The sequence below is a fragment of the Schistocerca nitens genome, chromosome 6 (genome assembly GCF_023898315.1).
Source record: "Schistocerca nitens isolate TAMUIC-IGC-003100 chromosome 6, iqSchNite1.1, whole genome shotgun sequence".
In the NCBI taxonomy this organism is placed as follows: Eukaryota; Metazoa; Arthropoda; class Insecta; order Orthoptera; family Acrididae; genus Schistocerca; species Schistocerca nitens.
Window position 1 is genome coordinate 466,725,380 of NC_064619.1, and position 13,469 is coordinate 466,738,848.

A 13,469-nucleotide genomic window follows, 5' to 3' on the forward strand; every position below is an offset into this window, starting at 1 on the left:
GAGTGAAATTTCATTCTGAAACCTAGCCCTTCTACTACACTCAGAGAAGAGAAGCCAGTATCACATTTGAGCCAAATGTTAATATGGAATTTGACAGAGAGAGAGACTAAAAACTACAGCACGTACATCTATTTGGCTGATTACTATTCTTTATGCAAACAGTTGCAACTCACTGCAATACCAATGCTATTTGTTTAGATCCAAGTCTGGACAGTTCACAGAATTATAAAAACTACAATAATCTCTTCCATTAAATCAGAAGGCATGGCAACCATTAACATCTCAGAATGTAACATGTACTCCATTAAAATGAGGCATAATGAAATACATATACCACATGCATCAGAAACCGGTGGGTCCTCTCACCACAATAGAAGGCCACGTAGCAGAGAAAAATTACCTACATGGGTGGATGGATTATGGAATATTGAGGGAACAAACTACTATGGTCATCAGCACTTCTATACTGGGCATGTCAGAAACATGGGAGGAAGTCACTCAATTTTAAACCACAAACAAAGTGGGCAAAAGGAAATACAGAGAATGGTCATAAGACACGTTAAGACTAAATTGTTGAAAGAGTCAGGGGGGTAAGATATAATATGGTACAGTAGACATCAGCTGGGAGCAATCTGAGACCCACCGTTGTCATGTGGCGGAAGGGCACCCCTAGAGACCAGGCTCCCCGCCCACTGTTGCACATTAATAGAGTTGGAATACCAACTCAGTTTTACAAAGATTACTCTATGGCATTGGCCGCTTATATAGCTTCCATTTACCATGAATCTCTCACCCAGCACAAAATCCCAAGTGACTGGAAAAAAGCACAGGTGGCTCCTGTGCATAAGAAGGGAAAAGTACGGACCTGCAAAATTATACACCAATATCACTAACTTTGGTTAGCTGCAGAATTCTTGAACACATTCTGAGTTTGAATATAATAAACTTTCTTAAGACTGAGAAGTTTATGAATCAACAGGGTTTTAGAAAGCATCACTCGTGCAAAACTCAGCTTTCCCTTTCCTCACATGAAATACTGTGAACTATGGATGAAGGGCAACAGGCAGACCCCATATTTCTAGATTTCCAGAGAGCGTTTGACACAGTGCCACACTGGAGCTTCTTAATGAAGGTATGAGCATATGGAATAAGTTCACAGCTATTTGAGTGGCTCGAAGACTTCTTAAATAATAGAACCCAGTACGTTGTCCTCGAGAGCAAGTGTTCAGAGGCAAGGGTATCATCATGAGTGCCCCATGGACGTGTGATAGGACTGCTGTTGTTCTCTATATACATAAACAATTTGGCAGACAGGGTGGGCAGCAATCTGCAGTTGTTTGCTGGTGATGCTGTCGTGTATGGTGTGAAGTCAAAGTTGAGTGACTGTAGGATGATACAAGATGACTTTGACAAAATTTCTAATTTGTGTCATGAATGGCATCTAGCTCTTAATGAGGGAAAACTTAAGTTAATGCGGATGAGTATGAAAAACAGACCTGCACTGTTTGGATTCAACATTAGTAGTGTACTGCTTGACGTAATCACATTGTTTAAATATCTGGGCAAAACAATATGAAATGGAACAAGCATGTGAAGACTGCGGTAACGAAGGTGAATGGTCGACTTTGGTTTATCAGAAGAATTCTAGGAAGTTCATCTGTAAAGGATACCACATACAGGACAGTGGCGCGTCCTATTCTTGAATACTGCTTGAGTGTTTGGGATCCGTACCAGGTCAGTTTGAAGGAGGACATCAAAGCAAATCAGAGGTGGGCTGTTAGATTTGTTACCAATAAGTTTGAATAACACAAAAGTGTTACAGAGATGCTTCGGCAACTCAAATGGGAAGCCATGGAGTGAAGGCGATGTTCTTTTCAAGTAACACCATTGAGAAAATTTAGAGAACCGGCAGCTGAAGCTGACTGCCGAATGATTCTACTGCTGCCAACATACATTGCGCATAAGGACCATGTAGATAAGATATGAGAAATTAGGGCTCATACGAAGGCATACAGACAGTCGTTTTTTCCCTCACTATCTGTTTGCGGAACAGGAAAGGAAATGACTAGTAGTGGTACAGGGTACCCTCCACCACGCACCGTATAGTGGTTGGTTGGTTGGTTGGTTGGTTTGTGGGATGAAAGGGACCAGACTGCAACGGTCATCAGTCCCTTTTTCCAAAAACTAAAAACACCCACAGAGAATAAAAAACAAACAACAGAAAAGACGGCAGACGACACAGGACAATAAAGACTCAGAGATCGGACAAAAAGAATTAAAATCACACAGAGTGTGACAGTGGTTGGCCGAACATAGAGACAAAACGGAAAAGCCAACCACCGAGAAACACACTAAAACTCAGTCTAAAATCGTAGGCCAAAGGTCAGACTCAAAACAAAAAAACATCAAGTTATAAAAAACCCCTGCCTGAATAAAATGAAAAACTAAGCCTGCCATAGCAGAGACATCAGTTAAAAGGGCAGGGAGCGTATCAGGCAGCGCCAATGTCTGCCTGAGCATAGTTAAAAGGGGACAGGCCAACAAAATGTGGACCACCGTCAAGACCGCCCCGCAGCGACATAGAGGCGGGTCCTCATGACGCAGTAAATAGCTGTGCGTCAGTCAGGTGTGGCCAATACGGAGCCGACAAAGGACAACTGAGTCACTACGAGTGGCTCGCATGGAGGAACGGCACACATCCGTCATCTCCTTGATAGGACGAGTTTGTTTGGTGTGGTCAGGTTGTGGCATTCAGCATCCCATAGCGCGAAAACTTTGCAGCGTAAGACTGCTCGCAAATCAGTCTCCAGGAGGCCAACGTCCAGAGTTGGTGCACTGGTGGCCTGTTTGGCCATGCTGTCAACATGTTCACTGCCGGGTATTCCAACATGGCCTGGGGTCCAATGGCCTGGGGTCCACACAAAGACCACAGAGCGGCCGCAACGGGCAAGAGCATGGAGGGACTCCTGGACAGCTATCACCAGACGAGAGTGAGGGAAACACTGGCCGATAGCTCGTAAACTGCTCAGGGAGTCGCTACAGATAACTAAGGACTCACCTGAGCAGGAGCGGATATACTCTAGGGCACGAATGATGGCTACCAGCTCAGCAGTGAAAATGCTGTAGCCAGCTGGCAAGGATCGTTGTTCGTAATGGTCCCCTAGAGTTAGAGCATAAACAACACGACCAGCAACCATCGAACAGTCAGTGTATAACACGCCAGAGCCCTGATAGGTGGTTAGGATGGAATAAAAGCGGCCGCAGAAGGCCTCCAGAGGGACTGAGTCCTTCGGGCCCTGTGCCAATTCCAGCTGAAGGCAAGGGTGGGGCACACACCACGGGGGTGTACGCAGAGGGGCTCGGAAAGGAGGTGGAAGAGGGAAAACCCCAAGCTCTGAGAGAAGCTCCCTGACGCAGACTGCGATCGTACAACCCGACCGGGGCCGACGTTCTGGGAGACGGACAACCGACTGCGGGAACAGGAGATGATAAATATGATGCCCGGGCAAGCTACAAACATGCGTAGCATAAGCGGCCAGTAGACGTTGGCGCTGTAACCGCAGTGGAGGGACACCTGCCTCCACAAGTATGCTGTCCACAGGGCTGGTCCCGAAAGCACCAGTCACAAGTCGGATCCCGCTGTGAAGGATTGGGTCCAGCACCCACAATGCAGATGGGGATACTGAACAGTAAGCCAGGCTCCCATAATCCAGACATGACTGGTTTAATGCCTGGTAGAGCCGTAAGAGGGTAGAGCGGTCGGCGCCCCACCTGGTGTGGCTCAAGCATTGCAGAGCATTAAGATTCTGCCAACACATCTGCTTAAGCTGCCGAATATGTGGGAGCCAAGTCAACCGGGCATCAAAAACCACACCCAAAAAGCGATGTGTCTCCACCACAGCAACAAGTTCGCCAGCACGATAAAGCTGTGGCTCAGGGTGAACTGTTTGTCGCCGGCAGAAATGCATAACGCAGGTCTTGGCAACTGAAAACTGGAAGCCATGCTCAACAGCCCACGACTGCACCTTACGGATAGCGCCCTGCAGCTGACGTTCAGCAGCTGCAATGCCAATGCAGCTATAGTAGAGGCAGAAGTCATCAGCATACAAGGACGCTGAGACAGACGTTCCCACCGCCGCAGCGAGCCCGTTAATTGCAATTAAAAACAGGCAGACACTTAAAACAGGTCCCTGTGGCAACCCGTTCTCCTGAACTCGGGAGGAACTATGGGGGGCCGCGACTTGCACGCGGAAGGTGCGATTCGACAGAAAATTTTGAATGAAAATCGGCAGTGGACCCCAAAGACCCCAACCATGAAGCATAGAGAGGATGTGATGGTGCCATGTCATATCGTACGCCTTCCGCATGTTGAGAAAGACAGCGACGAGGTGCTGACGGCGGGCAAAGGCCGTACGGATAGCTGACTCTAGGCTCACCAGATTGTCAGTGGCAGGGCGGCCTTTACGGAACCCACCCTGAGACGGAGCTAAGAAGGTCCCCGAGACTCGAGTACCCAACTCAACCGCCGGCTCACCATGCGTTCGAGCAACTTGCACAGAACGTTTGTGAGGCTAATGCGGCGGTAGCTGTCCACCTCCAATGGGTTCTTGCCAGGTTTCAAAACGGGGATAACAATACCTTCCCGTCATTGCAACAGAAACACTCCCTCGACCCAAATACGGTTGTAAAGGTCGAGGAGGCATCGCTGGCAGTCCACGGAGAGGTGTTTCAGCATCTGACAGTGGATGCGATCTGGCCCAGGAGCTATTTCAGGGCAAGCGGCTAGGGCACTGTGGAAATCCCACTCACTGAATGGGACATTGTAGGATTCAGGATGACGCGTGTGAAATTAAAGGCTCCGATGTTCCAACCGCTCTTGAATGGAGCGGAAAGCTAGTGGGTAATTCACAGATGCGGAACCGAGAGCAAAATGGTCTGCTAAGCGGTTGGCAATTATGTCGGAGTCAGTACAAATTGCCCCACTCAGTGAGAGTGCAGGGATGCCGACAGGGGTCCAATAGCCATATAGGCCTCTAATCTTTGCCCAGACCTGTGGTGGAGAGACATGGAGGCCAATGGTGAAAACATACCGTTCCCAGCACTCCTGCTTGTGTTGGCGAATAATGCGGCAGGCCCGCGCACGGAGCCGTTTAAAGGCGATGAGGATTTCTAAAGATGGATGCCACTTGTGATGCTGGAGTGCCCGCCTGCGATCTTTAATCGCCTCGGCGATCGCTGGTGACCACCAAGGCACTGTCCTCCGCCGAGGGGACCCAGAAGAACTGGGAATGGCAGATTCTGCGGCAGTAACGATGCCGGTGGTGGCTGAGTGAACCACCGCATCAATGGCTTCATGAGAAACAGGTTCAATAGCGGCAGTGGAGGATAACAAGTTGCAGTCAGCCTTATTCATAGCCCACCTGCAAGGGCGCCCAGAAGACTGACGCTGTGGTAGTGACAGAAAGATCGGAAAGTGGTCACTACCACACAGGCCGTCATGCACACTCCATTGAAGATACGGTAAGAGGCTAGGGCTGCAGAGTGAAAGGTCGATGGCAGAGTACGTGCCATGTGCCACACTGAAATGTGTGAAGGCACCATCGTTTAAGAGGGAGAGGTCAAGCTGTGCCAATACGTTCTCAACGGTGGCGCCTCGACCTGTTGCCACTGACCCACCCCACAGAGGATTATGGGCGTTAAAGTCGCCCAGTAAAGGAAAGGTGGCAGCAATTGGGCTATCCGCGCCGCCAGGACATGCTGCGGGACATCATCATCCGGTGGAAGATAGAGACTGCAGACAGTAACAGCCTGTGGCATCCACACCCGAACAGCGACAGCCTCTAAAGGTGTTTGTAGAGGGACAGACTCGCTGTGAAGAGGGTGAAGGACATAGATGCAGACGCCACCGGATACCCTTTCATAAGCTGCCCGGTTCTTATAATAACCCTGATAGACACAGAGGGCGGGGTTCGCATTGTTGGAAACCAAGTTTCCTGAAGAGCAATGCAGAAGAAAGGGTGAAGGCTGATAAGCTGTCGGAGCTCAGCTAGATGGTGGAAGAAACTGCTGCAGTTCCACTGGAGGATGGTATTGTCCATGGCTGAGAAAGGTGTGAAGGGACTGGGAAGGCAGTTTACTCCGCTTGTTCACTCGCTGCCACTGATTCAGTACCCACGCAAGTGACATCCATGGCGTCTGAGGGACCAGCGAGATCCAGGTCTTCAGCAGATGCCAGAATCTCGACCTCGTCCTCAGACGCGGAGCTTGTAGGAAGTGGTGGAACGGGTGCCACCGCAATGTCGGGATTCTTGGGAACCTTCTTCTTTTTCTGCTTCTCTCGCTGTGCCTTTGGTGGTTCAGTCTGGGAGGGCTTCCCTGGGTCAGTCTCAGGGACGGACGATGACCATGAGGCCCTATGACCAGCGGCCGGTGGCTGTTTCAGCCACTTGCAGGTATCCGCGTTTCCACTGGTCTGAACTTGCAAAGGGAGGTCCCCAAGGGACCCCTTCCTGGCGAGAGGAGCCGAAGAAGTCTTATGCTTCTCCAGCTGGGAAGGGGGAACTGATGTCCCCGATGGTTGGGGGGGGGGGGGGGGAGGTTGCTCCTGAAGTAGATGGAGCAGGAGCAACAGGGAGTGAAGTGCCCTCCACCATCAAGGGGGCAGGTGTGGTCCTTCGACTCTGAGAGCTGACTGAAAGTGTTGCAGCTGATGTAACTGTAGCAGGAGTGACAGTGGCGGCATAAGAAAACGTCATGTGCACGGGATGAAGCCGGTCAAATTTCCGCTTAGCCTCTGTGTAGGTCAGTCGGTCCAGGGTCTTTATTTCCATTATTTTCCTTTCCTTCTGCAGAATCGGACAGTCCGGAGAGCAAGGGGGATGGTGCTCTCCGCAGTTGACACAGATGGGAGGCGGGGCACATGGAGTATCAGGATGGGATGGTCGACCACAATCGCGACATATGAGGCTGGAAGCACAGTGGGAAGACATATGGCCGAACTTCCAACACTTTAAGCACTGCCTTGGGGGAGGGATATATGGCTTGACATCACAACGGTACACCATCACCTTGACCTTATCAGGTAATGTGTCACCCTTGAAGGCCAAGATGAAGGCACCGGTGGCAACTTGGTGATCCCTCGGACCCCGGTGGACGCGCCGGACGAAATGGACACCTCGTCGCTCTAAGTTGGCGCGCAGCTCGTCATCAGACTGTAAAAGATCTCTGTGGAAAATAATGCCCTGGACCATATTTAAGCTTTTATGCGGGGTGATAGTAACAGAAACATCCCCCAGCTTCGTACAAGCAAGCAAGGCTTGTGACTGGGCAGAAGATGCTGTTTTTATTAAGACTGACCCTGACCACATTTTGGACAAGCCCTCCATCTACCCGAACTTGTCCTCTAAATGTTCTACGAAGAACTGAGGCTTCACGGACACAAAGGATTCCCTCCATCAGCTCTGGTACAGATGAGACACCGGGGCGAATACCTTTCGCTGTCATTCATAGCCTTTAGTTCCTCCCATGGTGTGGCCAGGGAGTGGAACGATTTGGGGTCATACACATTAGCCTTAAAGTGAGCTTTTGAACGCTTAGAGACTGCTGGTTGCTGGCCACCAGCAAGAGAAGATGTGCCACGCTTCATTGCGTGTCATCCACCCTCATGCCACCTACTCCGACCAAGGGCCCTCCCCACGGGCGCCACCCAGCCACCCAGCCACAAGCAAAGGCCACCTGGCAGGATGGCCATTGCCAGGAGTCCTGATGCCCCAGGGAGATGGGCATCTACTCCTTGGCATACGTGGGGAGTTAATGGTGCAGGCATCAATAGAGCGATCCCTGTGTTGTCAGGGGGCTACAACCAACAGGGTACATGGCGGCCCCACCACAACGCACTGGCTACCGTGCTGGATTTTAGGTGGCATGTAGTCCATGGAGGCCGTCAGTGCAGAAAGTGGCACTGCACATTGCATGGCGGAAAGTGCACGCAGGAACGTATCCATGCCCAGGACTGCAATGCAACGACGAATAAGCTGGCGAAAGTTCCCAGTGCAAGATGGACACAATGCACCAAGTAAGGCGCCCTTCCCCAGTCAGCTCACTCTTCGGAAAAATTTTGAGATATGGAGGTCAAACCCGACAGGGGACCATCACATAAGGCCAAAAGTTTGAGACTCCTTTCAGTCGACTCTTACGACAAGCAGGAATACCGCGGGCCTATTCTTACCCCCGAACCCGCAGGGGGGGCACCGTACAGTAGCTTGCTGAGTATCTGGTCTCAGATGTAGTGCAGAGCATGGACAAATGGCAACAATTCCACCAGAAAGACACTGCATCTAACTGGCAGAGTGTGTTGTTCACTGGTGCCATTATACACAGAGGTGTAGCCTGCACTACGTTCAACTATCCACTAAGTACTGAGAGGAACAATCAGCAGAAAAATGAGGATTTTGATCACATCCTTTGGGTTGAGAGAAAGATCCATGTTAATTTGTGTGTCATACATGTATCATTGGTGTGTTATGAGTAACACACTGAGAGCAGGTAAGCAAAAGTCAAAACTGATGGGACCAATACTGTGCTTCCAGACCAAGATCATTTCTGGAAGTTTTGCTTGCATACCAGGAAACAGAAGGTATTGATTTGGATATTCTGGTTGTCTTCGAACACGTATGGCATAGTTGAGGAGTAATTAGTGGCATCTGATTCATACAGGGGAAATCCCTGACTACCAAGAGACTGTCCAAAGGGCTCATACAAAAGACACCAGGTTTATACCTGATCCCTCAATGGTGAATCCAGTCGAGGAGTTGCAGTGCCAATGGTCCTGCTGATCCACAGGCCTGGCTTTGGAGAGTAGCAAAGTAGTGGAATGATCCACACCCCAGGAACTGGTATTGAGACATAATCTCAGAACATTATGTTTTAAACGGCATGTCCAATTAAGCCGTCTGGGGATAACCAAGTTAACCTGTCATCAAATATGGGTCCTAAGAAGCCATATGTGTTGACCACATGAAGCGCTCATTTTGAAGTAGAGATCTGGGTGCGGATGAGCAGTTCTTGTCAGCAAAAATTCATGACGGAAGTTTCAATAGCGGTAAATCTGAAGCTGTGTGTACATATTCGGCTTTTGTTACAGCATCCTGTAGTTATCGTTCAGTGGCTCTTCATGTTGAAAGAACTATAATAGATACCAAAATCATCATGTATAAGGATGATGAGACATTAGATTGCCTATGGAGTACACTGACCACTATTAAGAAGATGGTGACACTTGAAGAGACCCTAGTGGGATTCCATTTTCCTGTGTGTGGGAATCAATGTAGGCATTACTGGTTTGGTATTAGAAGGATTGCCGAGACAGCAAATTTTGGATGAAAATCTGGAGTGTGCCACAGAAGCCCCATTCATGTAAGGTGGTGAGAAATGGTGACACCATGAGATCTCACAGGTTTTACACATGTAAAAGAAGACAGTGATGAGATGTTGGCAATGGGTAAAAGCCGTTCTGATAGCAAGCTCCTAGTGAAGTAGGTGATCACTAGTAGGCCAGCTCTCCTGAAATCCACACTGAGTTAGATAAGAGGTCTTTTATTTCAGGAACCCACCACAGTGATTAACTTAACATGCACTCCAGCCATTTGCAAAGGTCATTAATACAGATAGATCTGTAGTCATCCCCTTCTTGAGGGTTTTCTCTTCTTTCAAAACCGGGATAATTGTACTTAACCTCTGCTAGGAAGGGGACTCACCCTCCAGCCAGTGTTGAAAATAGCATGGAAGCAATGCTCGCATTTTACATGTAGATGGTGTAACATTTGATTATATATTCAATCACGAACCAGAGTTGTGTTTCAGCACATTGTAAATGTGCTGGTAGCAGATGAATGGGTGGGGGCTCACACTCAGAAAAATGTTGTTACATGATTTCAAGTGTTAGAGTGACACCAACCTGCTCAGTTTTTGTGGAAATGGGGGACATGGGTACGGTGGGGTGTGGTTTATATACACCAATGCTTGGGCAAAGTGCATCACCAGATGGTTGGCAATGACAAGCAACAGTGGCACAGAAGTGAAACTGACCGTTTCAGATGGAAAAATTACAAATGTTGCAAATTACTGAGTTAGCATATATGCATGTAGCACAGTGCCTTAGTATTCTGCTAGATACCCCATCTTATTCATGATAGTCCTTAGACTTCAGTGATTTAATTACTGGCTCAGTCTCCCTCTTGTATCACTGAAGTGTATTTCAAGTAGCAGTCTTGTGAAGCAATTTTCTATTAAAGTTAAATGATTCACTGTAGAGACCAAGTTTTTATTTTAGTCAATTTCTGTATTCAGAAACTGACTTAAATATTGTGCATATATTTGACATGTCAGTAACAAAAACTTTTTTACTATGTACTGACTTTATGTCCTCAACCTTGCACTGTTGGCCAGATAGTTCCTTCACAATTGACCACATGGTATTAATTTTATCTTGATAATTAACTATTCTATTTGTATACCACATGCTTTTCAACTTCAACATTTTAAGCGACTTACAGTCCTGTTTGTAAAGGCCTACAGCAGCTTGATTGTAGCGATTTTTGATGTTTTGATACAATTCCCTTTCTGTTCTACATCATCTCAGTAGTCAGGCATAAGGGTTGCCAGTTAGTGTTGGTACCTTGCTTTAAACATTCTAATGGAAAAGTGTGAGAAATGTGTTGAGAAAAGCATTACCTTTATCACATATGTTATTAGCACTATAGTCCGCCCCCAGTAGCTGAGTGGTCAGCGCGACAGAATGTCAATCCTAAGGGCCCAGGTTCGATTCCCGGCTAGATTGCAAAGACATCCACAATCAAAGAGCATTTGACAGGGCTCCTGACTGTGGAGGAAATGCCACTGATAACAGTAGCAAACAATGAAACACTGTTTGCACTGCCATGGGGGACCTCATTCTCTTGAACATAACAGTCACACAAGACATCACCAATGTGATAGCGAAAATGCCAGTCCTCGAGGAAGGATTGGATAAGAAGCAGCAGATGGTAATCCTCATTCACGAAGTTGGCAAAGGATGTACCTTCACGTAGTGTCGTAAGCTTTTTCGAGGTCAAAAAAAGACACAAACCAAATGGTTTCAGTGCAAGGCAGACTCCAGTAGAATTAAGCTGTCGAGGGTGGAATGATAGCTCCTGAAACCACACTGGGAGAGACTCAAGTGACATCGGGGTTCGAGAACCCCGACAAGGTGGCAGCTGACAATGCGTTCAAGAGTCTTACCCACACAACTGGTAAGCCTTACACTCTGGTAACTGTCAGGGACGCCACAATCCTTGCCTGGTTTCCAGAATGGAATTAATATTGCCTCCTTCCAAGTTGTGGGGTACTGTCCATCAAACCAGATCTGATAAAAACAAGAGAGGAGCTGTCCTTTCAGTTCAGAGCAGAGATGATGAAGCATGTCATAATGAATCTCATCAGGTCCTGGAGCAATGTCTCTGGCCACAGAAAGAACCGATTCCAGTTCCCACACATAGAATGGAAGGTTGTAGACTTCCTCATTATGCGAGAAGAAATGGAGCTTTGCCATCTCTACAGTCCTAGAGAACACCTGAAAGGCAGGAATTTGTCTGGACGATGCAGTGACTGTAAAAAAGTGTTCTGTTAAAATGTGAGACAAGTCTTTAGACACATCCATCAGGACCCTATTTCTCGACAAGGCCATAAGGGGACAGGTATTGCTCTTTCCTGAAATCAACCTTATTTATTCCCAAATTTGCAAAGTTGAAGTAGACTCATTAATGGAAGTCTTGAATTCCTCCCCGGAATCCCTCTTCCATTCTTTTATCACTCGCCTCGCATATGCTCCCACAGATCTGAAGGCATGAAAGTTTTCTGTAGTTGGATAGTATTTGAAGTTCCATAGAGCTATTCGTCTAGCTCTGATTGCCAATCCACAGTAATCATTTGACCAAGGTACAGGTCATCAACTGAGGAGGTTGATAGGCTGGAGGACGGACTCTGCGGCAGCCCGTTGGATCTCACATGTGATGTCTGTCACCATCTCCTGTGCACAATCCTTTTGTTCAAAAACAGCCTGTCGACTGCACAGCAACCAATTTGCCCTTTGAATCATCCAGCTTCGTGATCTCCTGTCGACCACTATCTGAGTCGGCAGACAAATCCACACTAGGAAGTAGTAACTAGAATGTAAATATGTAGCCACTTTCTACTAAACTGAGTTGGCAATAGCTGGGGTGCAGAAACAAAGGTCCATGGCTGAAAAAGACCCTATAGGTGTAGAGAAGTGCATCGTCTGATCCGAGTTAAAAAAGGCAGATATTCTCAGAATGGACAAGTCGCTCATTAATTCAACCCCTGGAGAATGTGATAGATAAGCCCCACAGTGTGTTGTATGCATTGAAGTCTCCCACAAGGAGGAATGGGCATGGGAGTGCCCAGAAGAGTTCTGCCAGTGTATCTGCAGCCAATGTATCATGAGGCGGAATATATAAAGAACACATTGTGATGTGCTAGAACTTGCATGGCAACTGCTTGTATGGCCATGGTAAGAGGGACATCAATCATCAATGAAAACAGCCACTCCACCTTTAGCCCTGTCTCCAGTAATACCTTGCTTCCTATAAGGGTGGAACACCTTAATGCAGGTGTGTCAGGGACTTTAAAATGAGTTTCTTGAAAGCAGATGCAGAATGGTTTCTCCTGGACAAGGAGCTGTAATTCTTCCAAATGTGAGCAGTACTCATTTAAATTCCACTACAACACGAAAGTCCCTGTGGGAGCCACTGATTAGTGATTATAAGTCTTTTCTTTCTCTCTCAAGAGTGGTGATTTACCAAGGAGGTCAGAGCTCTGTGGTTCCTCCAATTGGAAATCCATGTACTCAAGAGTAAAGTCCCCATCTGAGAGGGAGAGAGTTCAGCAATCCGAAGGTTTAACTGCCACTTTCTTTGACTTTGAACTACTTCTTGAAGGATGTTTTTCCTTACTTATGGAAGGAGTTTGTTGCTTGGGTTTAGGGGATGGCTTATTACACTTCTGATGGTGAGCAGCAGTATGTGGCTTGTGTTATAAGGCCACCACTGACGGCTTCCAAATGATTTCTGGGTCAAGTGTAGTGTTTCCCCCTCAAGTAGCCCGACAAGTGCATGTGCTCCTACTTTAATCTGTGGTTTGAGTTTTTGTGGCAGCATCACACTTTGTGACTGGCTTCTTAAGGACCGATGTAGCAAGTAGAAGTAGCAAAAACTGGAGGTCGCATAGCTCTTAAAAGCTTTTTTAGCTTCACCATAGGTTGCTTGTCTCTAAACTTTCAACTTTTGAAATTTCCCTTCCTTGTTGTAAACCTCACACTTTCTGCTCAATATGGGGTGACTCCCAGAGCATTTTATATAGTTCAGAGGAAGTGTACAGGAATTGCCTGATTCGTGAGCTGAGCCTCCACAGTTTCC

General features: G+C 47.6%; 1 protein-coding gene across 2 annotated transcripts in view; it reads right to left on the minus strand.

Annotated features, from left to right (window-relative positions):
* Nucleotides 1–13,469, minus strand: part of LOC126262881 (26S proteasome regulatory subunit 10B) — a 68,314-nt gene that overhangs the window by 43,756 nt on the left and 11,089 nt on the right. The window lies entirely within an intron of this gene.